The following is a 27,115-nucleotide window of genomic DNA, read 5'->3' as shown; positions in this document are numbered from 1 at the left end:
TAATAAGGTCGCACCCACGACTTGGAGTACTGTCTGCAGAGATGTTTATGAGCCACGGATTTCCAGTCTGATCCCCCAGCCCATGAGGGAGGAGAAGCTGAAATGACTGGGCAGGGAACCGCCTGGGCCCCGCGAGCGCGTGTCCCCGCGGCGGCTTCAGGCGGGGCTGGCCTGAGCGCCCCGCGGAGGGGGCTGGCTGGGGCGGCCTGGACGCGCGGCCGAGGGAGGGGCCGTGGTCACTGGGGCCACGTCCACCTGGTAGGGGAGGCGGCGAAGTCCTGCTCCTTAAGTGGCGCTGGGGTTTCTGACAGAGCGTTGAGACAACCGGCAACTCCACCAAAATGAAATGAATTGATTTTCTTGAGGCGTGTGGACAGAAAATTGCTTTTTTCTCTACATCTGGCCTGGGCCAACCCTGCTCCTGGTGATGAATTAGCGACTGGGCAGGGAGTCTGCGGGAGTCATTCCAGGACACGGGTGGCGGGAAGTGGCGCCCTCGGGTGACGCCTGGCCCGGGAGCCGGATCACAGGCCCCGGGGGTCGACCCCCGGGCAAGGTCAGCCCTGTGACCTTGGTGGGGGAGACAAGGACGGACTGTCCACCGCCCTCACCTTTCCTGGCAACAGACTGACGGGGGCCCTCAGAGGCCTGGGAACCTGGAGCTGTTGCAGACTTCCCCGAGAGGGGCACCCCACCCCCACCGGACTCCTGCCCCCTTGAGAGCAGACCTCAGCTCGCAGAGGGGTGTCCTGGGGGGAGCTGCCTGAGCTGCCTGAGTTCTACGTGGCACACGGGCCTGGGTGCCCTGCCCGCCTTCCTATCTTTCCCAGCCTCAGTTTCCTCCGGGGGAGCAGACACGGCAAATCCCCCAAATGACACGTTTTAAGAAAGCAGAGCTGGCAGAGCTTTTGCAGTGAATCTGGTGCCAGCCTCCGCCCACAGGCCCCAGCGGCCCCTCCAGAGCCCCTGCAGGGCTTTGCTCTCTCCCCGGCGCCCTGGGGGTGTCCCAGCCCCCACCCCACCGCACCAACACTGCCCGCGGGGCTGGGAGACATTTGGAAGGAGGCCTTTGAGTATGAAAGGAAATGTCAGCCAGCTTGAGTGGCCGCCAGACTCCCCGGGAAGCCTGTGCTGGCATTTAATTTCTGATTAATAGTCTACCCTGACGTTTCTGAAGCCAAATCTGCTTTTCTTCAGTTTTTGGAAAGGAAATCTGGGAAGTGTGCACGGGGTGACTTACTCTAAGAGCGCCTCGGAAATGTCCCCTCGTGAAGAGTGAGTGTGCGAGGGAAAGAGAGAGCGAGAAAGGAGCCGAAGGAGATTGGGGCGGGGTGAGGAGAGAGGCGCTGTATGAAATCACGACTTGGTTTCACATCTGAACTGGGGCTGGGCCACTGACATGAGCCAAGTTAACTTGTGATCGGACTCAAGATCTCCTTTCTCAAGGTCCTCGTTGCTTGCTTGCACGGAGCTCTGGAAAGGTGCGTGTCTCCCCAGGGCGCCGGCGCCTGCCCCTGCCCCTGGTGTTTATCTCGGCAGGGGAGAGCTCCGTGTTCTAGAGTCTGCGCTTCCTGGCTGATCTCCGTCCACTCCGGGGGGAGGCGCCTGTGATCTGGGAGAGTGAACCGTCTTTCAGAACCCACTTTCAGGGGGAAGATCTAAGGAGAATTAATGGTAAGAAAAATGTGTAAAGGATCATACTAATCAGTTTGCAATCACTCAAACTTCAAAAAAAATTCATCCTTTGAAAACAACTAATTTGTGTGGCGGCTCCTGAGAGCAATGTGACAATTGCCACAATCTCGCATTAATTGGGTGGCTGTGCTAGTGTGGCATAATAAGCCCCCTGCCCCTGTGCGCTGGACTGGACAGTCAATGACGGGTAAGATCAGGAAGTGAATTCTGACAACCTAAGACAGACGCAGTCCCCGAGGGGAATTTGGTTCCCACCTTTTCAGCCATGACGAATAACTGGAACAATTAGGCCTGGGCGTTGTTAAGGCACCACCAAAATATGTTGTTACTCATTGCCAGTAACAAGGATCATAGTAAAGGAATGCAGCCATGGAAACTGATTCTATTACTTAGTAAATAATATAGCCAAACAAAGGTATAAGAATAAATAATAGTATATGAAAAATATAATACTAAAATAATAATAACAATGTAATCATAATGCAAATGTGCTAGAGTGAACCTCCAGTATGGAGATTAGAGTAAGAAATGTTCTTGATTTGCACTTGATTTCTTGATAGATAATAAGCAAGATGTAATGATATATGACACAATATGCACTTATGCCTTGGTAAATGATTAACCAGACACTGTGCAAAACACAATGAAGTAATTACTGTAAAAATGTATAAAAAGAGAAGATTGCTTTCAATAAATTGCACTCAGATTTTCACTCTCCCTTGAGTGTGTCTGTGTGTCATTCTTTCTTGTCCCTCGCCCTAATTCCTTCGATCACCTTTTGCTCATTCACATTCAACCCTGAGATTGTCTCAATCTCCCGCCACTGCTGGGCTGGTCCGCGGCAGCTGGCGCCCAAACGTGGGGCCCGAGTCCCAAACTGTGGGAGCTCTGTGAAGCTGGACGATTTGGCCTTCTCTGCTTTGTGTGCCTGCGTGTATGTTAGTGTGAGTGCTTGTGTTTGCGCTCCAAGGCTCTTTTGAGCCGCGGAGCCTGTGTGGGCTCGTACCTGCAGTTCCGCGAAAGCCGTCACGGTTTAGTGGGGTCTCCCTTGGGAGTCCGAGACCGGGGCTTATACGGTCACCCCTATACCAAGGCTTTCTAATACTCCGCGAGGAGTACGGTCAGGCGAGCATCGCTGAGTGTTTTTAGTTTCGCTTTCTAAGCGATCCACTCTCTAGGTTTTTCCTTAAGAAGAAGACGTGTTCGCGAGGAATGAGCTCTAGGTAAGCTATCTCTTCACTTTTATATTTTCCTTTATTATCGAAGGATAGGGAGTCTCGTCGGGGCGCCGCGGGCCCGCTGGTAAAGGCTGACCAGTTAAAGAAGGCGAGTAATCCATAACTATGGGACACTCTTACTCTAGAAATAGAGGACTTTTCCTTTCAGTTTTAAGTCACATGTTGAAAAGCCGAGGGATGACAATAAGTAACAGATCCCTCAGTGAATTTTATGAGTTTATTTTAAGAATCTGCCCCTGGTTTCCTGAAGAGGGCAGTTTGTCTTTGACAAATTGGATACGTGTAGGAAAAGAAATTCAAAAATTTTATATTCAAAACGGCCCTACACAGGTGCCCGTTCAGGCTTTTCCTCTATGGGTACAAATTAGAAATTTATTAGTTGATACTACAGAAGCAGATCTATGGAAAGGAGAAATCTCAGAAAAAAGTAGTGATCAGGAAGCTGTTCCTTTTGCCAATAAATCTAAAACATATTCGGGTGCTGTGTTCCCTACTGCACCTATTGCAGAAGGAGAACTTGTAGATTGTCACCCTGGAGATCCTGAATATGCAGAAGTTATGGGTGATGAGGATAATAGTGACTTTGAAGAAGCATTTGCTGATCTTTGTAGGACAACAGAACCAAAACAAAACCCCGTGCCACAGAATACTCTTATGGCTCCAAATTATTTTAACAAGAAAAAACAATGTAAATGCTCTAAACCAAAGAGGCTGCACACCCCTCCTCCAGGAACAGTAAGTGACATAAGGATGGACATAAATTAAAACAAATAGAAAAGAATCAAAAACAAAACTCTCCTCTCAGAGGGGCAAGCCCTCAGCCCCGTAAACGAAAGAGGGTCTGACTCGGCGCCTAACAACATCACACCGACTGAAGCGCCTGACTCTACTGTAACCATACATGAATTACCTAGAGGCACTCCAGGAAGTGCCGGACTTGATCTTGCATCGGTTGCTGATGTTATTGTTTCAGCCATCGATGGAGTTACACCTATTGAAACCTGCTTAAAGGGACCACTACCCCAAGGAACAGTGGGGCTGATAATTGGCCGTAGTTCAAATTATAAAAAGAATTTTGAAGTACTTCCGGGCATTGTAGACTCTGATTTTACTGGAAAAATTAAAGTTATGATCAGACCTTTAAAGGAAACAATACAAATTCATAAAAATCAGCGTATTGCGCAAATTCTTGTGCTTTCTTATATTAAGTTACCAAACCCAATTTTGAAGGAAGAAAGAGGAGAACAAGGTTTTGGGTCCACAGATGTGATTGCTTGGACTCAAAATATTACAAAAGAAAGACCATTGAAAAAGTTAATTATTAATGGACACCCAATTATGGGATTGTTAGACACAGGAGCTGACCGGTCATGCATTGCAGGTAAAGATTGGCCTGCGGCTTGGCCTGTGTTAAATTCTTCCTCTACACTGATTGGATTGGGCATGGCCAATAATGTTGCTCAAAGCTCACAAATGTTGTCTTGGCAACTGGGGTCACAGAAAGGAAAGTTTCAGCCTTATGTGATTCCTGCCTTGCCGTTTTCCCTATGGGGACGTGATATTATGGAATCTTTACAAGTGTCTTTAGTTACCCCTGATGTAATAGATGAACAGGCTTTTTTATAGGGGCCATTGAAACTCAACAATATGCTGATAAAATTAATTGGAAAAATGAAAATCCTGTCTGGATCGATCAATGGCCCCTTACTTCAGAAAAGATCCAGGCTATTCAAACTATAGTTAAAGAGCAATTAGCTAAAGGTCATTTGGAACTGTCTACGAGTCCTTGGAATACTCCTGTTTTCTGTATAAAGAAAAAATCTGGCAAATGGCGATTATTGCAGGATCTGAGAGCGGTAAATGCCACAATGCAAGACATGGGGGCCCTACAACCAGGGTTGCCCTCTCCTGTAGCAGTTCCAAAAAACAGCTATGTTATTATTATTGACCTTCAAGACTGCTTTTTTACAATTAAATTACATCCAGATGATTGTAAAAAATTTGCCTTTAGTATTCCATCTAGTAATTTTCAGAAACCGTGGCAACGTTATCAATGGAAGGTTTTGCCACAAGGTATGAAAAATTCTCCTACTTTATGTCAAAAGTTTGTAGATCAAGCTTTACAAAAGACAAGGTTAAAATTTCCAGAGGCCTACATTGTTCATTATATGGATGATATTCTCCTAAGTCATCCTATGAAAGAAATTGCGGATCTAATATTGAAACATCTCATAGGACAATTGACTACATATGGCCTAGTAGTGGCCCCTGATAAAATTCAAAAAGATAGACCTTTAAATTATTTAGGAAAAGTCATATATAATAATTGCATTATGTCACAAAATTTACAGATTCGTGTTGATAAACTACAGACTTTGAATGATTTCCAAAAATTATTGGGAAATATTAATTGGATAAGACCTTACTTAAAAATTACTACTAGAAATTTACATCCACTTTTTGCAATTTTACAGGGAGATTCAAACCCTAAATCTCCTCGTAAATTAACTCAGGAAGCATTGCAGAGTATTAAATTGGTTAAACAAAAATTATCTGAAGCAAAAGTTATTCAAGTGAATTATTCAAAAACTTGGGACTTATTAATTATTCAGACTGTTTATACTCCAACAGCTTGCTTATGGCAAGACGGCATCCTGGAATGGCTGCACTTGTCACATGTACAAACACGTGTGGTCACTGCATATCCATTAATGTGTGCCTGGTTAATCATAAAAGGTATCCTGAGGTCTCGAGAATTATTTGGCAGAGATCCAAATAATATAATAATTCCATATAACAAAACACAATTTAAATTTTTATTGCAAAATAATAATGATTGGGGAGTTGCCATACAAAATTTTTCAGGACAAGTTAAATTTCATTTGCGTCAACATCCATTATTGAAATTTGCAGAAAAAACTAAACTTATTTTTCCAAAAATTATTAATTCTAAACCTGTACCCAATACAAAGGTCATTTTCACTGATGGCTCTTCATCTGGAGTCTTTGCAGTTTATAGTCTTAGAGATAAACCTTTGCAAAAAGTCTCTAAAAATGTCTCTGCTCAGCAGGCTGAAATAATTAGTCATTATGACACTTGAGCATTTTGCTCAGCCTTTAACTTTGTTTTCTGATTCTAAGTATGTGGTTAGGCCATTTATTCTTTTAAAATAAATAAATAAAATATTTCTAAATAATAATATTTAAAGTTCATTTACTATTGCTAAGGTAATAAAAAATGGTTAAATATAACTATATAATATAACTAAAGGTTTTTATAATGATATTCTAAACCCACTGCAACGAATGGGTGGGGGCTGCCCCTGATCTCAACAAGCAGCTGCCTGGACTTTTTCTCCAGTGTTGGGATCACTGGCAAGTCTCTACTGCCTTCCTGCTGTGGGGGACTAAACTGTTTTGGTTCATTCTAGGAAAAAGGTTTTATTTCCCTATGTTTTTTTTTTTTTTTAAATTTTAAAGTCTAAATTGTCTAAGTAAAAAAAATACTGAGTTATTTTAAATTTGCTAACAAGCTATACAAAATGCTTATTGGTTGAATAAAAGTTTTTAGATTTACTTATTGGACCTGTAAAAGGTTAAATTTCTTGTTAAAATTAATTAACCAAAAAAAAAAAAAATTAAATAATAATACAAACATATTTGAGCTAAATTCAAACCTCAAATTTTAATAAAAGCCTAAAAACAAACAAACTGTAAAAATTTCCCTCTTCTTCTGTTATCAAAATAACAGTATTCTTTTTTGTTTTAATATATACTTGCTCTCAGTATAATAAAACATTGACAACCTAAAGCCAAATAATCACTTCTTAAAAATATAAACTCAAAAAATATTCTCTTATCTAAAAAAGTTAATAAAACTGCCTGATTGTTGTGGTCTCGAGCCCAAGGTCTTTAATAATAATTAAAATTAAATACTTATTTTCTGCACAGTTTTTAGCTTTTAACTCATTAAAAAACCTCAGTGACGTCACAAAAATTAATAAAATAACTATCTCTTAAATTATATACATATGGCCAAAATTTTAAATATATATATCAAGAGATCTCTGTATCTGTTTGTCTGTCTTTGTGTTTTGTTTTGTGTTGTTTTATTTTGTTTTGTTTTTGACCTCTAGAGGACTAATTATAAATGGCGCCTATATAAATTCTCATAAAAACAAATCTTACAATCACTATCAAAAATTTTTTTTAATTTTTGGAAAACAAAAACTAGTTCAAATTTTATAATATAATTCAAGGCATATATGCCTTAAAATTATGTTAAATATTAATAATTTACTTTGTTTAAATGTGTTTATTAAAAAAAAAAAATATTGAGTCACCTCTATGTAAAAAATGTACAAAGTATCTATATGGTACTCTAATTTTTTTGTTCCTTTTTATTAATTTATCTAATACTTGTTTAATGATGCTAATTCACCCATCTGGTCCCTGCTAAATTAAACCAACACCTTGGTTCCTCCTCTGCACTGACTGAAACCTGAAAAGTCACAGATCACCTACTTCTTCACCACTTCCAATGGAACTCGTGCTTACTTGAACTTTTTCGTCTTTTTGCTGCTGTGAATACTATCAAACTTTTTAGCACCAGACAAAATATCTACGCCGTATGAAATTTCAATCTTCGTGCCTGCATTGAATACCCCTATACATTGCTTTTTGGATCTGCCAACACAATGAACATTTCCTGCCATGGGAATTCCTATTCTGTCACCTGTTCTAAATGTGTGTTGTCTAATTGCCTAACTCCTAATATTGTTCATAATTTTTCTACTATGGTTATGTTAAATAGACCTTCTTATGTTATATTACCTGTGGATTTACAAAATACCCCATGGTTTGACAATATTGCTTTACAAATTATTCAGGAAGTCAATGCTTTAATTCATTCTAAACATTTTGTTGCTACGCTTATTTTACATATTACTGCCCTGATTGCAATTGTTACTTCTCTTGCAGCATCATCTGTTGCCTTGGTACAGGAAACACATACAGCACATTTTGTTAATGATCTTACACAAAATGTAACTTTGGCACTTGCTTTGCAACATTCCATAGATAGAAAAATGGAACAAAAGCTTAATGCTCTTAGAAAAACTGTATTGGCACTGGGAGAGGAAGTACAGCAAATCAAAAAACTTCTCTCCACTCGTTGTCATGCACAATTTAAATTTATTTGTGTTACACCTAAACCTTATAATTCTTCTCTTGATTGGAATTTTGTTAAAAATCTGCTTGGTGTTTGGCGTGAAAGTGACTCTAGTCATGATATGTCATCTCTTCAGGCAGAAATCTCTGCGATGAGCCAGGCGCATTTGTCTGAACCAGCATTGTCTGATTTTGCTTCTACATTTTCTGATTCTCTGCGTTCTCTGGCTCCCTCAAATTGGCTGCATTTTTTAATTTCATTTGGAGTGATTACACTCATTGTTTTGGTTGGTTGCCTTTTAATGCCTGTGTTTTTAAAGCTACTTAACAAAAATCTGAAGATTCTTCGTCGTGATATGCATTTTGCAGCTTCAATTTAAAAAGAAAGGGGGAACTGTGGCGGCTCCTGAGAGCAATGTGACAATTGCCACAATCTCGCATTAATTGGGTGGCTGTGCTAGTGTGGCATAATAAGCCCCCTGCCCCTGTGCGCTGGACTGGACAGTCAATGACGGGTAAGATCAGGAAGTGAATTCTGACAACCTAAGACAGACGCAGTCCCCGAGGGGAATTTGGTTCCCACCTTTTCAGCCATGACGAATAACTGGAACAATTAGGCCTGGGCGTTGTTAAGGCACCACCAAAATATGTTGTTACTCATTGCCAGTAACAAGGATCATAGTAAAGGAATGCAGCCATGGAAACTGATTCTATTACTTAGTAAATAATATAGCCAAACAAAGGTATAAGAATAAATAATAGTATATGAAAAATATAATACTAAAATAATAATAACAATGTAATCATAATGCAAATGTGCTAGAGTGAACCTCCAGTATGGAGATTAGAGTAAGAAATGTTCTTGATTTGCACTTGATTTCTTGATAGATAATAAGCAAGATGTAATGATATATGACACAATATGCACTTATGCCTTGGTAAATGATTAACCAGACACTGTGCAAAACACAATGAAGTAATTACTGTAAAAATGTATAAAAAGAGAAGATTGCTTTCAATAAATTGCACTCAGATTTTCACTCTCCCTTGAGTGTGTCTGTGTGTCATTCTTTCTTGTCCCTCGCCCTAATTCCTTCGATCACCTTTTGCTCATTCACATTCAACCCTGAGATTGTCTCAATCTCCCGCCACTGCTGGGCTGGTCCGCGGCAAATTTGCACAGTCCTTCTGCCTGTGATGATTCCCTTCGAATTATTACCAGAAACTCCACGCCAGAAGTCATGTGCTTTACGAACAAGCGTGGCATGCTAACTGCTGTTTGGTTGGCTCTAGTGTCAGGAGACTCATTTTCTCTCCCTTGAGCTCTGCCCTGCCTTTTTGAAGAAATCTCTGCAGAGAGAAGCTCCCGGCCTGCAGGCCTCTTCCCCTCGCCCCCAGCCTCAGGCAAAGTGCTCTTCCTCCTCCGCCTGGGGGTCCGCAGGATGCCTGAGGCTGGGGCGGGAACCTGGACTCCAGAGGAGGCAGAGGGGGGACCCCGCCTCTCATGGGGCTCAGCACAGGGCCAGCGAGGCAGTGGCCGGCCTAAGGGACCCCGGAGGCCACAGTGAGGAGCAGGCGACTGTGCCTTTGGGCCGGTTGTCAGAACTGGATCTGGCAGGAGTTTAAGGTCCACAGAGCATTTGGGGTTATTTCATCCTCTTTAAAAGTTGAGTTTACATAATAAAGGGATCCTGAAATTTGCCTTTTCCTAACAGAATCTTAGCAGCATCCTCATTGAAGAGCTGACACACTTAAATTTTGACTAGATTAAAAAAAAAAAAACAGCAAAAACCCCCCACCGCAGATAAGACTACATCTTTTGTGGCCCTATTTATTATTAATATTAGTTAATAGTGTCTGTGGTATTAATACCAATAATTAATATTAAATAACCTATTTCATCTTTGCAAAGCAGGGAAAATGCCCACCAGCCACAATATCCAGAGGCGTGGTCAGCCGAGGCCGTGTGGAGCAAGCGGGAAACGTGGCTTACGCTGCTGGGGTATATCCTGGGGAAGGCCTTTCCCAGCCCACCCCAGCACAGGCCTTGGGGTCTGCGGTGGCTGGGGGCGGTGCTGGCCCGGGAGCCATGGGGTCACTTCTGCTGTCAGGCCGGGTCCTGCTTCCCCACCCCCCGTCCTGTTACACACTGTACGGCCACGGAGGCTTCATGGAGACTTCCCGTCAGAGCAATGCCGCTGTGGGGCCTCGCCGGCAGCTGTCCCGTTGGGATGGGGTCAGGGGTGATGCCAGTGCGTGTTCACTGGCCCGCTCTGCTGTTTTGTTTCCCAATCAGGTCCTCAGGGGGCTGCGAGCCCTTTGGGAAATGATCCTGAGGATACGGACCGTCTGCAGCGTTCTCTGCAGCTCCACCTTTCCTTCTTGACAGCCCAGGAACACGCGGCCCAGAGGGGAGCGGTCTTGAGGCTGATCGGCAGGCTGCCAGCTGACCGCCCAGGCCCGGGCCCGCACCCACCTTCTCACCCGGGCAGCAGCCACCTCCGTGAGCCACGCTTGCCGGTGCGTGGAGAGCAGAGATCCCTGCGAACTCTCCTCACCGCGCTTCCTTCTTGCTCAGATTCTTACAGACTCAAGATGTTCTTTGAAAAGAGAACTTCCTGAAGTGAGCAAGAATTCCAGTGACACCCCACGAAAGGGCTTTTTGTTTTTTTTTTTTGGCGTCAGCTTCCTACTGATTCATCTCCCCGGATAACGGAGTTTGTCTTTACCAAGAACTGCAATTATCTTCATCACGGCTTCTTCATCAGTGCTGCGGCCCATTTCCTTGCTGCTTGGCCCCAGAACAGGAGCCCCGAGAGCTGGAGGCGGCCCCAGCCTCTCTGGCAGCCGGAGCTGAGGCGCCCGAAGGTGTTGCACCTCAAGACCATTTTCTTGGCTTTTTCCTTATGTGGAATTGGTTGCAGTTTGCAATTTCTGAGCAAACGGTTCGACGTGATTTCCTCCCTTCGTGACATTCGGGGGCTGCCTTAGCTGTCGGGTAATGGCCCCTGGACAGCTCGGGAGCCTCTGGGAGGGATGGCCCAAGTGCCGAGGACGGTTGTACCCAGAGGTTGTGCCAAGCACATGAAGGGCGCTCGAGTGGGGGGGCAGTGCCTGGGGGTGAAGGCCCCCAAGTTCTTACACATTCGGTTGGTCTCTGGGTCTTCCTGACCATGTGCTGTGGGAGGAGACTCCAGCCACATCTGGTCACCTGTGTGACGGAGGCCAGGCCTCAGAGAGGACCCTGGCGGGGCACAGCTGCTGGAGAACGGTGCTGGCTGTCTGCACCCTCTGGTCCTGCAGGAGCCATCCCTTGAGGTTTTGAATCATGGGAAGGGGCAGGAGGTTCTAGGGAAGGGGCAGGAGTTTCTAGGAAAGGGGCTGGCATGGGGGGGGGCAGGGCTGTTTACTACCCAGAAACAACCCTATCAGCATCTAACAACGGGGCGGGCCTTGCTGGCTGGGCTGTGGGGACCCGCCGGTGCCAGGCTTTGAGAACCATTGTTAAATTTGCTTTTCCAATACAGCAAATATCACATGACACGATATAAACTCGCAACTAAGAACGCTACTAAAAATATGCAAAAGTAGTAAATACCCCAGACTCATCACTTCCTAATTGCTCTAGAACATTTTACTGTTATTACTTGTGAGGTCATTTACGCTCTGCTGTCGGGGACGAAATGTTCTGCAATGGCTTCCGTGACAAACCTTCCCCCAGCTCCTTGTTTGGTGATGACTTTACACCCCCGGGACTGCAGTAAACCACGACAGCCCCACACCCCACCCCGCTGGCTCTCGCTCCTCCCTGCGCGTCGTCCTGGGCGGCCTTCACAGCTCAGCGGTGTGGCTCAGCGGCGTGGCTCGGCCACCCGGCTGCCAGCTGACGGAGGCGGGCACCCTCTCCCGAGCCCTCTCGCTCCCTGGCGGTGACTGGTCACGGTGACCGCTTGGCTACCAGACCTTCCTGATTCTTCTCTCTGGCACCTCTTTCTCCACTGTCAGTTTAGTCTGTAAACCAGGCCCTCTCCAGGCCCCTGCTCACACCCATCCCCTCTGTCCCCTGCCCGCAGCCTCCTCTGCTGCAGTGACAGCTTCCCATGTTCCCATGTCACATGGACTGCAACCGCTCCTGGCCAGACGTACAGGGTTTGCTTTTGATTCGCCTGAATTTTGAGTGGCCACCCCCACTTCCTCAGTCTCTCATATTTAAAAGCCTGGACTCACCTTTAGCTCCTTGGGATGCACTTTTTGTGTCTTTATCTTCTTTTGTATCCAGACTCTAGGCTTTCCGGCTGGGTCACTATTGATTTTGCCCTCCACATGCCTGGCTTATCAAATACTGATCATGTCTTGTTAAACTTAAGGTGTAGCATTATCACTTTCCAGGTGATAATATTTAAATATCCCCTGATGTGGGGCAAACTAACATTCCCTCCCTTAATTCAGGTGAACAAGGCTTTATTAAAAGAGGTTTATTAAAACAGATTTTATTAAGAGAAATTAAGAGTTGGTTCTTCAAGAAGATGTACAAAGTAGACAAGCCTCTAGCTAGGCCAGCAAAACAAGAGTTAAAATGTGAATAAAGTGGATGAGAAATGAAAGGAGAAAAGGCCACAGACAGCACAGAAATACAAACGTGCATGAGATTCCTATGAGGAACTATATGCCAGAAAGTTCGATAGCCTCGAAGAAATGAATAAATTTCTATTTCTATATAGTTTACCGGCTAACCTAGGAAGAAACAGAAGCGCCGAACAAAACAATCGCAAGCGTAGAGACCGAAAGAACGATGAAAAAAATCTTCCCCCACACAAAAACTTGTCACATTGTGGGTAGGAATGTAAACTGGGGTAGCCAGTGATTTGGTTTCATCTTAAAACACTAAGAGTGAAATTCCTTTTGACCCAGCACTTGCACTCTCGGGCGTCTGCCCACAGAGCAAGAAATCATTAAAGCAGGAAACTCTGCTCTACGCCCTTCACTGCAGCACGTCCTGGAGCGTCTGGGCCGGGGGCGCAGCCTAAATGGCCAGCCTGGTCTGGTCACACTATGGAGTGTTCCTCAGCCATGAAGAAGGCTGAAATGCTGCTGTTTACAGCAAAATGGAGTCCTCTCAAGGGAATTGTGTCTAGCAAGCAAGTCAGAATGAGGCAGACAGATACTGCACATTCACATAGTGGGCGATTTGACAAAGTAAAAGAGAAAAAAACTAATGGATGCTCATCAACACGGTGAGGACCCTGAGCTTGGAGTGGGGAGCAGGGACTGACAAGGGGCTAGAGGGAGGGTGGGGCGAAACGATTGGATTCTGCAGGGAAGTTGGATCGGACAACCCCGCCCAGAGTGGCCTCCAGTGTAGGTGGTCGCAGCGCCACGTTTGCTTTGAGAACACACGTGTCACCGTCAGGGGCTCTGCGCTTGTTTGGGGCAGTTTCCGGTACCGGGGCTGCCTGTTGCTGCTTGCTGAGCAGATGGGAAATGCACTGCGCTAGCGGGAGCTTTTCACCTGGAGCCTAGACTCTGTTCAGATCTGAACCGAAGCCTCTAGAAGGTGATTTGAAAGGGGCGTTTTGTTCATTTTGCTTCTGCGAACGGACACAGGAGAAGGTGTCTGCACAGGCGCCCCCATGAAGACAGAGACGGTGTTTCTCTTTCCTGGTGAAGTCTGCTCCGGAGGGCAGCGCCTGCAGCAGTGGACGGAGGCCAGGTCCTCTGCCCTTCCGGCGCACCAGCCTGCACATGTTTCAGCCGCTGCCAGCGACTCCTGCCACCGCCCTGCTCACTGCGCAGCCCGCGAGAGGGAGGGCAGGATTGTGTCTCTCCTGCACGGCTCTCAGGATCCTCCATGCACTGCCTGGTCCCCAGGGCCGAGACTGCCCAGGAGAGCAGACTCGCCACAGTTGAGAAGAAATGGAATTTTCCTGTTAGCACACCCCTTCGCTGTATTTTGGGTTTCAGCGCGTACCCTGTTGCAGTGTGAACACGCAGTGCTTTGAAGATGAGTTTATTTTGATATTTGTGAACTTGTGGGATCATTCAAAGGAAGAGGCCTAGTAGCTCCCTGAGTGTGCGCCGAGGTGCCTGTGAAGTCGGAGGAGGGAGGCGTCATCACTGCCCCAGAAAGACATGCTTCCAGAAAGAGGAAACACCCCGTCCAGGCACTAGGGTTGGGATGTCGCAGGAGAGACGTGCAGCGCCGTGGACTTGGGGAACGAGCTGTCCTGGGAAGCGTCCATGCGTGTGTCTGGCTAGGCCAGGCTGCACATCTCATCATGTGGCTGGACACTCACCGGGTCAGTGGTCCCTGCCAAGCGCTTACCACTGCCTTCCCCGGGGCCTCCCTGAGTGAAGCCAACAGGTGGGTCACAAGGCAGACACTGGAGCGGCTCCTGCCCCCTGTGCCGCCTCTGCCCCAGCAGGGTGCTATCACCTCCCCTCTGCACCCCCTGGGCCAGACTCCCCCGTGGCGGGGGAGCAGGCCCTGCAGGGTGACAGCTGCCAACCTGGAGTTGGGCTCCAGCTCCCTTGTCGCTCTCCTTGGAGCAGCGGAAGAGTGAGTGATGGATGCCTCCTGCCACCTCCGGGCACGCACTACCGACTTCCCTGCTCCAGGCTCCGGGCCTGCTGCAGCGCTGGCCGGGACAGGCCTTGGCTGGCTCCCCCAAGGTCGCAGGGATCCTCGGTGAACTGCAGTCCCCGCTCCCAGGCCCTCCCGCTGCACCTCCTCCAGGCCCTGCTTCTCCTCTACATTTAAGCCCCGCTGGACTTGAGACACTGCGGCTTTGCAGGCTCAGGCTTTGGACGTCAGGGCCAGCACCTCTGCCCACTGGCTGGCGGAGTCAGGGCCAGCACCAGCCTCAGAGGCGCACACGGGACAGTTCCGTGTGCCTCAGATTCCTCTGTCCTGCTGATTTATCCCAACCACTGATCTCACGGCCTCCAGTTTTGCCGTTTCCAGAACGCCCTTGAGCTGGAATCTGCAGGCACAGAGCACACCCCATCCCCTGGGCTCTGCCAGGCCGGCGAAGCACCAAGCGAGCGTTGGCCAGATCAGTGAGGGTGGGAACTTTTTATCGTCTATTTCCACTTGTTTTTCAAATTTTGTGTTATTAGCAGCCAATTCTAGCACGTAACAACTCCAGAACATTAAGGTGAAAATATGCAGAGATTTTAAGAAGCCGCACCGCCCTTCTCAGAGCGACCTGCCGTCATAACACTTCCTTTTCTGAGTTTTAAGTGTCTTAATGGAAATGGGTGAAAACCGAGGAGGAACCTCACGGGGACACAAAAATCCCGATGGAGACGCGGCTGGGTCGCCCTGAGTCGTAGGGAGGCCTGCCTTGTTCTGTCACTAAAATGATCCGACTCTTGGTGGAGCTGGGCTGGGCTGGAACAAGGGCCCCAGCGCTGTCCTGGAGGACAGGAGCCATGCTAGGGGCCCACGGGCAGTCCCCGGGGTGGGTCCACGCCGCGTTCTCTGGCTCCCTCAACTGCTGGGGTCCCTTTTAGGGTGACTTGAGCCCCAGCTGCTTCCCCGACAGCGGCCTTTGCAAGACAAGCGGGCCGGCCCCGAGGTGGGGGGTGAGGATGGGGTGGGGCTGCGTGGGGTCCGTGGCAGGGACCACAAGCCCAGACGCTGGCCACGATGGGCCCCGTCGCCCCCCCGTCCTCGGCTGCCCCTCTCCGGCGGGGAATGTGCTGTTTCTCGTTCCCCTGGGACAGCTGCAAGGCCAGAACCTGCCGGAACCGTCAGCATCACACCGACCCGGCTGCCCGGCCTTTCCCGGTCGAGTCCTTCCGGGAGCTTCTGCGGCCTCTGGCTTGGGGGCGAGCGTGGCATAGAAAGATGCTGGCCGCCCGTTCAATTCCAATTTCGCGTAACCAACAAATATTTTTTCTGACATTCAAGGTTGCCTGGTCACCCTGTCTCGAGGAGTGACGCTCGAACCGACTCTTCTGGGGGGCGCTCGGGAAGGGGTGTCCCGCGGGAGCAGGCCCTGTGCTCCCCGGCGCCCTCCCCGCGGCGGGCGGGGCCGGCCCGGCTCTTCAGCGGCAAGTGTGAAGCATGAACTCGAGGTCCAGCTCGCCGGACATTCACGTGCCTGGCGTCATCCTGCCGGCGGCCCTGCCCACCCCGTTCACACTACTCCAGAGCCGAGCACGGGGCGTGCCGGGGCCGGGGGGCAGGTGCCTCGGCCGCCTGGTGCCCGTGCCGTGCCCGCCCTGCCCTGGGCTCGCGGCCGGCCCGCGCTCTGCAGCCTGCGCGCGGTGCGTGTCTTTTGTGATGAAGGAAGCGGAGTCAGCGCCACTTCAGTGTTTAAATAACCACAGCTGTTGTTTATTGCTTCCCATCCTAAAAGCAATGGACGTGCTTGCTAAATAGCCCGTTCTGCCAAAACAGCCCCGAAGGCGAAGATGCTCGCGGATGGCCAAGGGGCGCAGCTATTTTCCTGGCCAGAGGCGCCGTGTCCGGACCAGCGAGCAGGGCAGCGGCATTTTCCGAAGAACCTCGACCCACTGATCGGGGCTTGGGGGGTCGGATCTTGATTTTCCCCCAAGGTGGTGGTGGACGCAGGAGGGACAGGCACCAGGGCGGGCAGGGTCTGGAGCTCTGGCCGTCGCCAGAATCGCTGAGCGTGCTCTGAAGGGGGAGGCGGGTGGCAGGGTCCGGGGCGTCCGGGGGGCTGACGGGCCTGGGTGTCGCAGACCCCAGGTGGCCACCCCACGTGTCCAGAGCAGAGGATGGCATCGGGGTTTGCGTCTTGGAAGAGAGATCAGCTTTACGCGACGGTTCGGCAGGAAGAGGGGTCACCTCAAGTCGGCCTCCGCCGTTGAGAACGGCAGTGGAGTGACGTTGGCTTTAGGGTTTGGGGTTGAAGACACGGGAGCTAAATATTCTTGACTAAGGAGCAGGCCGAGGGCGGGGAAAGGTGGGCTCTCCTGGCTGCTTCCGGGGAGCCCACGCGCGGAGCGTGAGGAGGCTTTGCTCCTGACACGGGTCTCGACTGCCCGCCGGCGGGCCTCTCTCCCCCAGGACGCCCCTCTGCTGTCCTTCTGTCCCCAGCGCCTGCGAACCTCGGCGCTCGGCTCAGGGACGGCGATCTCTGGCTCTGCCGTGTCTGTAAGAGCGAGGCTCAGAAAAGTTCTTTTCTTTCCGTGCTCCTCGGTCTGAAAGCAGCGTCACCCTCTAGCCTGGACTTCACCCCAACCTCGGCCGTGAGATCTTTCGCACGACGGGGCCGAGCGACCCTGGCAGGCTCTGTGAGGAGCAGGCTGAGAGGAGGACGCAGGGGTCTGGGTGGCCGCGCTGTGGACTGCGCCAGAGACCTCTGTACTCCGCCCCGGCCCCCCTCTTCTTCAGCCAGCGCCCAAGCCAGCGGCCTGCACAGTGTGGCCTGAGGCGCCCTGCCCCCTGTGCTGGGGTCTCCCACCCTCTGCTCCAGGCCCTGGACCCTGAGGCGCGGGCTCGGGGCAAACTGGGAATTGCAAGGGCACGCACAGCTGAAAGAGGCCCTCGCGGTGGAGACAACCCTTCTCCTGGATCTGAGACACTGCGGAAGGGCTCGGGCAGGCGGAGCCCGGGTGCCCACGCGCGGTGACTAGACTTTAGGTCATTCCTTCAGCTTTTTGCTGCCACCGGCTTCTTCCGTTGTCCTGACGCCGCGTCCAAGGACTGGCTTCCGCGCAAGCCCAGGGGTCACCCGGACCATCTTCCCCGTCCTCACGCTTCTCTGCAGCTGCAGCGAGTTCCAGCGGGTGTGGAGGGGCCTTGCTGTGTTTGTTCGCATCCCTTCTCTTGTTGCATTTTCAACAAATCCCCCTGTGATGGACTGGGTATTGCACAGCGCCCCCCGCCCCCCGCCCGCCTCCCCGATCATTCATATGTTGACGTCCAAAGGGCCTTTAAGGAGGTGATTGGGGTGATTAAGGCGAAGGGGTAAGGTGGCCGCCCAAGCGATCCTAATCTCTCCTTTGATACATATTTCTACCTTCTTTCTTGCTTTTGATTCCTTCTTTTTAGCAATGTTATCCTCTTAGTTGAGATTGTTGGTGACTGCACATTTGTCTGCTGTGAAATACTGCCCGTTGCTGCACTATTGTTTGTTAATTTTCGAGCTGGCTCTTCCAGCGAGGCTTTGTATGTTTTCGGGTGTCCCACAGGGACTGTGAACTAGTCAGCCCAGCTGATGTATAGGAGAGGCGTTTGCAAGACGAAGTGCTGCGCCCGCGATAGTGTTTCTGATCACTCGGTGCCTCCTCGCCACCAGCTCCAAACAGACGCCGGAGGTCACTGAGAGCCTGGGCAGGGGAGCGGATGCTCCGGTTCCAGTCCCGGCTTCTCACCGGCTCGGTCACGAGCTGCCCTTTGGCTCCATCCCCTCCTCTGAGGGCTGGGTCACGGCGCTGGAATTGCTGTGCCAGACGAGACGGGGTTTGCTGCTTCACCACCACCACGGCCACGGCTGCCATCACCCCGTCATGGCCACCGCTAACGTCACCATCACCACACCATCACACCCCGTTTTAGAATTTGGGGTGCGTTCCCCGGAGCTCTGAGGGGAGCAGGTGTGTGAGGGTCTGGACCCGGGCAGGAGCCCGTGCTTTGCCTCACCCCTCGCTGCTCTGTGCCTGCCCCGCCTCCTTCATGCCTCGGAACATCTCCCCAGAGGCCCCCGTTATTGCTGCTTGCAGCTCCCTCCTGTGGGCAGTGCTCACGGCCACGTCTTCTGCAACCCCAGGGGTGCTGCAGGCCAGGCCCCTGGCGCGGCTTCTGCCCTCTAACCAGCGCTGAGAGTGACGTGACGCCCTGGCCTGGATTCAGAAAGCCCCGGGAAGCCAGGCGCGGCTCTACCATGGACATGCGCCCCATGTCTGCCGTATTTGTCTTTGCCAAATTTATTCTTATGTTAGTTCGTCAGAAAACAACTATTTCCAAGGAATCCTGATGATATCTTCAAAAAGAACTGACTGAATCAGCATTCTGCAGCCTCAGAAATTCTGAGGAACATGGAGACCCGCAGGCAGCACGTGACAGGATCACGAGGCGCGAGCAGCTGCACCGGGGCCCGTGGAAGGTCGTGGCTTGAAACAGGCCGGGGAGGAGCCTCTCGGTTCTCGGAGGAAAACAGCTTCCTTTTCCTGGGGCCTGTGGGTCTAAGAGCCCCTTCCCTTGCCGGGCACCGAGGCCGCCTGGCCCCCGTGTCCAGCGAGCGCAGACCCCTGCCCGGGAGAGCGCGCGTCTCTCCCCACAGCCAGCCGCCTCCTGGGGCCGCTTCCTTGTGTTGCTAAATTTTCTGGCTTAAGAGATTTGAAAGAGCTGCTTGAGCCAGGAAGGATCCTCGGATGTGCTTTGACTTTTAAACAGCGACACTCAGGTCTTTCGTCCCAACCTCTAGAAAACTCTGAGGACCGAAGATGATGCAGAAGTGGCCCGAGCCGAGGCGGCCCGCCCTTCCCCGCCCGCAGGTGAAGCCGCAGGAGCGCAGAGGAGGCCACCTGTGGCTTTTCCGCTCCAATTAACCTTCTCCGCACACGGAGATTGTTTCTTTAGAACAAAAGCCCAGAATATGAACATCCATTTCCTTGTCTGCTCTGTGATAAGATCTGGTGTTTCTCGGGTGAATGAACTCTCTGGCTTTGAGACGTGCCTTGGAAAGCCGCCTCTCCTGGCGGGTGTCCACACACGTCAGGCTCGGGGAGGTGGAAGGGAGGGTCATGCCCCACGAGGCCAGGACGCGGGCGCCTTGGGGAGGCCCAGGCCGCCTTTGGCTCTGCCTCTGCCCATAGGCGGGCAAGTCCGTGGGCAACTAGCACCTACCCCAGGGCTCCTCCGGGGGAAGAGTCAGCGAGAGACTTGCGTAAAGTGTTTAGCACAGGACCTGGCACATAATTTGCCCTCAATAAATGGCATCACTGATAGTAAGGTATTTAGTTATTTGTATGGAAATTCAATCATAATAAAAAAATCGTGACGATGACGACCTTTCTGCTGCAGCGTGAAGAGTTTGCCCAGAGAGAGGCCTCCCTCCCGGGTCCTGGGAGCGGCCCCTGAAGCCCTCGGCCGCCCCGGGCTGCGGGAGGGTCTGTGACTCCTGGCAGGACCCTCGACCCGGTCTGGGGGCTCAGCAGGTGGGTGATGGGCTGGGGGGGGACTGGCCATGCCTGTGGGTCCAGCTGTGTGCTTGGGGAGGGGGGTGGGGCGGCCTGACAACGGGGTTCTGCCAACCGAGCCTGTGACTGAAGCCTGGATGCGGCCTGTGCACACGGGCTTGGGGAAGGCTGTGTGTGTGTCGCCTTGAGCAGGGCAGGAGGGGGCGTGTCTCAGGACAGGAAGCTTTGGGATTCTACCCTTCCAGCTCCCAGCTTCACTGTGTGTTGGTCTGAGTATTTTTCAGCTGCTCTAGCAGAAATCCCACCCGCTGGAGGGCAGCAGCAGCAGAGACTGGCCCGGGCAGACGTGGTGTCTGGTGAGCCGTCTTGGGTCACCTTCCCTCTGTGTCCTCACCCGGGCACAGGGCCGGGAACGCTCTGCGGCCCTTTAACAAGGGCCCTAATCCTGTTCATGAGGATCCTCCCTCCCACCCAGTCACCCTCTGGCCCCTTCCTAGCAGCGTCACAGACTGGGCGTCAGGGTGTCATCATAGGAATTTGACAGACGCGAACATTCAGCCTATAGAAGTGTCCCTCCCTTTGGCTGGCCTGACTTGTGTCCCCGTGCTATGAAAAGCACTGCGATTGTAAATATAGCGCTGGACTGAGTTCTGTGCCTCTTTCTAGCAAATTGTGAAACCTAAGAGAACTGTGGGGGCCTGAATCGGCAGCTGGTTGGCCTGACGTGAGGGTGTCCACGGGGACCTGGAAACTAAGGTTGATGGCAGAAGTGCTGCCTGTCCTCCCCTGGGTTTGGCTCATTCCAGGCAGAGCCCTCAGGGTCCCTGCAGCACAGTGCTCCAGGCAGCCACCACGCCAGCCAGCCAGCCAGCCAGACAGCACTGGGAAGAAATCTCCTTGCAGCCCCTGGCCTTCCCCGGAATCCCTGGGCTTCAAATCCTGCTAAAATGCCACATCTCCCGTTGGCTGAGAGTCGGAGGCGGCCTGATCCCCGGGCCTGCCACCTCCTCATTCCTTGGGCAGAGATAACTGAAGATGCGACGCTCCATGCTCCTCACCTACCAGCGCGGGGTGGGAAGCTCTCAGCACAGCCACAGACCGTCGGCTCTTGGAGCCTGCCCACAGCACACGCCAGCTCGGGATGCGCGGACTCGGGTGTTCTCATCACGTCTTGGTCTGGGGGGACCACGAGGTGACCCAGAATAGCTGACATTGTTGTCCTCACATTCTGGGTCGTCAGGTGGCCTCAAGCCCCTCCCTCCCTGGCTCGTTCTGCTCCTGTCCACGTTCCCGCCAGCTCACCCCAAGGACCCAGCGCCTGCTGTGTTTCTGCCCTGGTCGTCACCATCGGTGACACGTGCTCCTCTGATCTGAACCTTTTACTTAAGCTAAAAAAAAAAATCATCGCTATAAAAGCATTAAACCTCATTCCCTTCAGCTTTGGCTCCCCGCTCCTTGCAAATGCCAGAAAGTAACTCGATCAACAGGTAGAAGCCAAGAGAGCAAGAGCTGATGGGCCTCCACTTCTCGGGAGAATCATCTCAACAGCTTCGTCAGCTCATGGAAGTCTTGATCTCCCAGTCGCTTCACATCAGTGTCAGGCCTTGGCGCAGCCATCCCAGGGGGTGCGTGTGGGGGCTTCACGGCACTTTCCCAGGTGTTCTCGGGAAGATGGTTCCTCACCTGAGGTCAGGTGGCCGGGTATAGACCATGGAGATGACTTTTGGGCAATTTCCCGATTATTAGCACCATTTTCTTTCCTCTTCCCTGTGTTTGTTGGTTGTTCAAGTTTTTTTTCTTCTGAATTACTTGTATATATCTTGGTCTGTTTTTCTCTGGGGTTATTTGTCTAATCTCCTATTGATTTAAAGGAGCTCTTTATGAACTCCCAGTGCAAATACTTCGTGCTTTATTTGCGTTGCAAATATCATCTGCGTAGCCTCTGGTCTCCTTATTCATGGCGTTTTTTTTTTCTTTTCTTATTGATGTTTTACATTTAATACAGTGTTTCCTTTATGTTTGATTTATTTCTACATAATTAAAAAAATCTTCCTGGCTCTGCTATTATGAAAGTGTCCCTTATATTTCCTTCTGAGGTTTCAAGTTTGCTGCCCACGGGTTTGGGTTTCACTGTTCGGTGTGGCATGAGCTAGGGCTCTCATTTCATTCTGCTGTTATTACACAGTCATCTGCGCCAGCACTAATTATAAAATATAACTGAATTTTTTGAGTTGACTACACATTGGCTGGTTTGAAGACTGGAACAATCAAACGCGGTCCAGCGGTCTGGCCCGTCTCTGCCCCAGCGACCCGCTGTCCCGTCCACGCGGGGCCAGCCTCCCGTGCTGCTCTGCGCTGCTCTGTGTGACACGGCAGATAGGAAGAGACCCTCCTGGTGATACTCGTGTTGTTCCCTCTCAAATGCAGACAACACATCCATTGTCCACACTGCCTGGACCTGGCTTTCCTGCTGACCTACTTGTCCCGGAGCCCCTCCGTGTCCGCGGGGCCTTCCGCTCTCTTCTCTGCTTCTGCCTTCTGTTCCGCAGAGCCGCCAGCCCCTGGGATGACTCCAGGCCTTCCCTGCTGACCACCCATGACTGGCCACGCACAGGCTTCCCGCACATGATGCCTGACGCTGGGCATGAGCAGGGCAACTGTTATCATGAAGGGCGTCCACTGGGCCCCCAGCAGGGCACCCAGCGCGTATCTGTCCTCGGAGATCTGTCAACAGCAGGTCGTCAGGCCTGGAACTTCTGACAGATGAGCTGGGAGACCCTGTGTACTCGGTGCCTCGTGCCCTTACTTGTCATTTCATATCCGAAGCAGCCGAGTCGTCACAGCAGCGAGTGCCCGAATCTGGGTCCACACTAGTTCCATGATGCCTTAGGTGGGCGCCTTGGCCTGCCCTCGGAGGGCTCTGCTCTGGTGGGGTTTGCCTCCCCATGCGCTGCCATTTAGTCTCTCGTCCCGTGACAGTTCTGCCTTATTTTAAACGTCGCATGGTTGGCACCACAGAACCCGTTTTCTTCTGTGAAGATCCTGCTTCACGTGTACGGCCGTGAGGTTCTGTCTTACCCTTTACAGAGCAGGAAACACTTTTCCTCTTGTACTTTTTATATCTTCAATAACTTGCAACCTGTTAAGCAGGTTCTTTATTACATCTAAACTGCTTTCTTTGCAAAAAGTTAAAGTAGATGATAAAAAAGGAAATGTGTTTTTTTTTTCCCCCAGGAGAAATCCATATTTCTAAAATGTCAAATACCAAAAAACTTCCTTTCTCCTTTTACCTGCTATTCTGAGCTTCATAATGCAACGGGGGATAACAAGAAATGTGGACTCTTAGCAGTCACTACACGTATTATCGTCTCTATAAAATATTTTTATAGAATGTCTTTTCTTTCAAGCTTGTCTGTTACTTCAAGCTTCCACGAATTAGCCAGAGTTAATAGAATGTTCTGAGAGCAATCTGTGACCCACTATTCCAAGGCCACAGAAACCCCAAGTCTGAATGATACTTACTTTTGATGTAACTGCATTAAAACTCACCTTTGTCTTAAAGCTTGTAAAGTATGGAAGTAGATGATGTAAAATCGTATTCTCTCGAGGTCATTTAGCTAGAATTAGGAACAGCTAAGCCAGTTTGATGACCTGCTACAGCTTTAATTACTTTTGTTTTTTAATTTTTAAAAAAGATTTATTTATGCATACAAGAACTGGGGTGTAGGCCAGAGAAGTGTGTGTGTGTGTGCGCGCGCGCACGTGTGTGTGTGTGTGTGTGTGTGTGTGTGTAAGAGGAATCAACAGAGACAGAGTGGGGAGCAGAACAGGCAGATCCACTGAAACACACTGCTGAGGGGAGCAGCGGGGAGACAGGAGAGGTCTGCTGTGCCATGTGGGTAGCTCCCTGGCCTGGGATCGAACTCGTGCTGCAGAGGCTGTGGACAGCTTCATAGGTTGCCTCTTAACCCCTTGCGCCACCAGGGAGGCCCCTCTGATTACTTCTGGAGGAGGAAGGAGGAGGCTACCAGCTTCATGTCCTCAGATGCCAAGTGTCCTGACAAGTGGTTGGTGCGCCTCTTAGATGCTGGGGACTCCGGTTCAAGATAAACTTGCCCACAGCCATAAAAATGGCTATGACATCAACAAACAGCCCCTGGCCCGCCCTGGACCAGGAGATGCCCTCCCCCAAGTCAGCCTGGAGATAAACAGCACTGACCCACCGCCTCTCCCTGCCAGCCCCTCTGCTGTGGAAAGTCCTGCCCTCAGAACCTGATGGGGATTTTTCTTACACTTGGTTTAAAAACCTCCTTAGGGCGGAAGTGACCTCCGCTTGGTGTCGCCGCCCGTAGCAGCTCCACGCAGGTTGTGTTCTGTCAAGAACCCCTAGGTCGAGCAGGACCGAGCGGCGCCAAGGCCAGCGTGGGGTGACAGTGCTCCCCGGGTGGGCCCTGCAGGGCCAGCCATGAGGGAGGCCCAGCGTCCGCCCTGACACAGCCGTCCCAAGGCGACTGCAGGGCCCTCCAGGCATGGGGTCTGCAGGAGGGGCCAGAGGCCAGGCAGGCGGGGCTGCAGGCGGCGGGAGGTGGTGTCTTGGGTGCATGGTCAGCACTGCAGGGTCCTCACCCCCTGGCAACGCTTGAGGCCCACTGTCCAGGCGCTGGACCTTTGCCTGGAGGACATCGCGGTGTTTTCATCACAAACTGAGAAAGAAGAAGCGGAGACCAGGAGCCCCAGCCGGTGAGCAGTTGGGTGGCGGCCACGCGCCCTCCGTCCCCCAGGACGGCGCCCAGTGCCTGCTCTGCCCCTTGGGGGCCCTGGGGGCGGCACCCCTGCTTCTCGCAGCGGAGACCCCCGCCACTAGGCCAGGATACCCTCCTTTCCATCCTCCTCCCAGCCCGGTCATCGCCGCTCTGAGAACTGACCTGGGGCTTCGGCAGGTTTCTCTGTTCTCTGCTCCGTTATAACATCAGCCCCCGCCCCCATCGCTAAACAACGTATCTGCCTTGCTCAGATTCGAGGGAGTTGAAGGTTTGCATTTCCCAAATCCCTGTCTGCTGCCGCCTTCAAATAAAAACATAAAGAGACTCGCAAGCAGCCTCCTCCCTGATTACTTCCACCGTCAATCTTGAGGATGTTTGTTAAAGTAAAACTTGAGAAAGTACAACTAAAAGAAAGATGGTTTTTCAGAAGAAAACCTGAACACTAAGTGACGAGGAGCGAGGAACGTCCGTGGAATGTCTGCCCTGAAGATTGCAGGTCGCTCTCCGCTCGGAGGGAGCACGGGAATGAATTGGATGATTAAAGACGACCTTTCCAGCCCGTGCCGTTGGCTCCCAATAATGCAGATCACAATTACATTCTGCAGTAACAAGGCTCGAAGGGGTGGATTCTGCCGCCAATTTGTGGACTTCTTCCTCGGTTTCTCCTCCCTCTCAAAAGCTCACCTCACAGCTCGGAGAAAATAAGACAAAAGACCAGGAGAACAATGGAGATAATGCTTGGCTCACCCCCTGGCTTGTTTGCCCAAAGCCTCCTGTCATCAAGTGTGATTATTCCCACTCTGTTGGTGAAAAATTAGTCTGGAAGGCACGGAGGAGCGTCAGACAGCGGTGCTCCTGTAAGTGGCTTCTCTTTCTTCACAAGAATAACAAAATCAGAGAGAAAAATGTTGGAAATGTCTCCTACCCTCAAAATATACGAGCTGTCTCCAACAAACATTTACTGAGCACCCACAAGGGTCCGCGAGCACGACTCCCACGTGAGCTCAGGAGGGAGCTGGGGTCCGTGTCCGGCGAGGACACCCGGCCTGCAGGCCCAGGATCTCCCCACCGCGGTCAACGCTTGCAAATACTGCCGAGAAGGGCTGGCCCCGACTCTCCAGGCCAAGGGCACGCAGCTGCCTGCCACGGGCAGGTTTGGGCAGTGTGTCCAGATGAAGTCAAGGACGTGGGGCCACACGTCTGTCGAGTCCCCTTAAGAAGAATGATCGTCAGAAAGAAAAAGAAAAATACCGGCTGGTCTCACGCATAGCAGGAATTTAGAAAACCCAAATAAGGGATCAGGAAAAAGACTAATTAATACAAAGTCAAAATCAAAATCAACAAGCAACTACGGGGGCGAGGGGCGAGTTGAGGAAGGACTAGGGTCAAAATAAGGGGGGGGTGCCATTGTAGGGGGAATATAACCAAGGTGAACATGCGTACAGCGTGTAAAAATGATGTAAGAATTATATAAAATAAAATATTTAAAAAATAAAATAAAAATAGAATAAATGATCATAAAAGCCGGTTGACTCCTGAGGTTCTCCTCTGTAGAAGCTAAGGCTGCCCGTGCTGCCGGCCTCCGCCACGGGGCGGGGGACGGCGGCTGGAAGGAAGGAAGCATCCGTGGCGGTGCTTGTGGGCTCCGCGTCTGTGATGATTTGTTGTTCTTTTTGTTAGTTTGTTATTGAATCCTGCTCGGAATCAGCCTCTTCCGAAACCCTCACGAGAGGGGCGGCCAGAGAGGAGGGATTGTGGATTTCTCCCTTCTTGGTGCTGATTCTAGCAGTGATGGTGCATCGGAGGCCGGTGCCTTGGAGAGCGCCCTGCCTGTGTGTCCATGAAAACCCTGGAGCAGGAAGACAGAGACCACACTTTTAGCCCTACTGTGTGTGCTTGAAGAGTCAGGCTCCCAAGTGGGGGTCCGTGCGGGACACTGTACCAAAGCCAGGACCTGCCCGTGAAGACGCCAAGGGCTTCCCGAGGCGTGATGGGCCGAGTGCGACCTCTGGCCGTGACCTTCGGTTCTCGAGCCTCTGGTCGTCGCCTGCTCCAGTCTGTTCCCGCCAGGTCCAGGCCTCTGTGCGCTTGAGCAGGTCTGGCTCACCGAACGGAGGTGGGCTGAGCGCTCGCCCA

The sequence above is a fragment of the Talpa europaea genome, assembly GCF_964194135.1.
Source record: "Talpa europaea genome assembly, chromosome: 13".
Taxonomy (NCBI): domain Eukaryota; kingdom Metazoa; phylum Chordata; class Mammalia; order Eulipotyphla; family Talpidae; genus Talpa; species Talpa europaea.
This window is presented reverse-complemented; position numbering follows the sequence as displayed.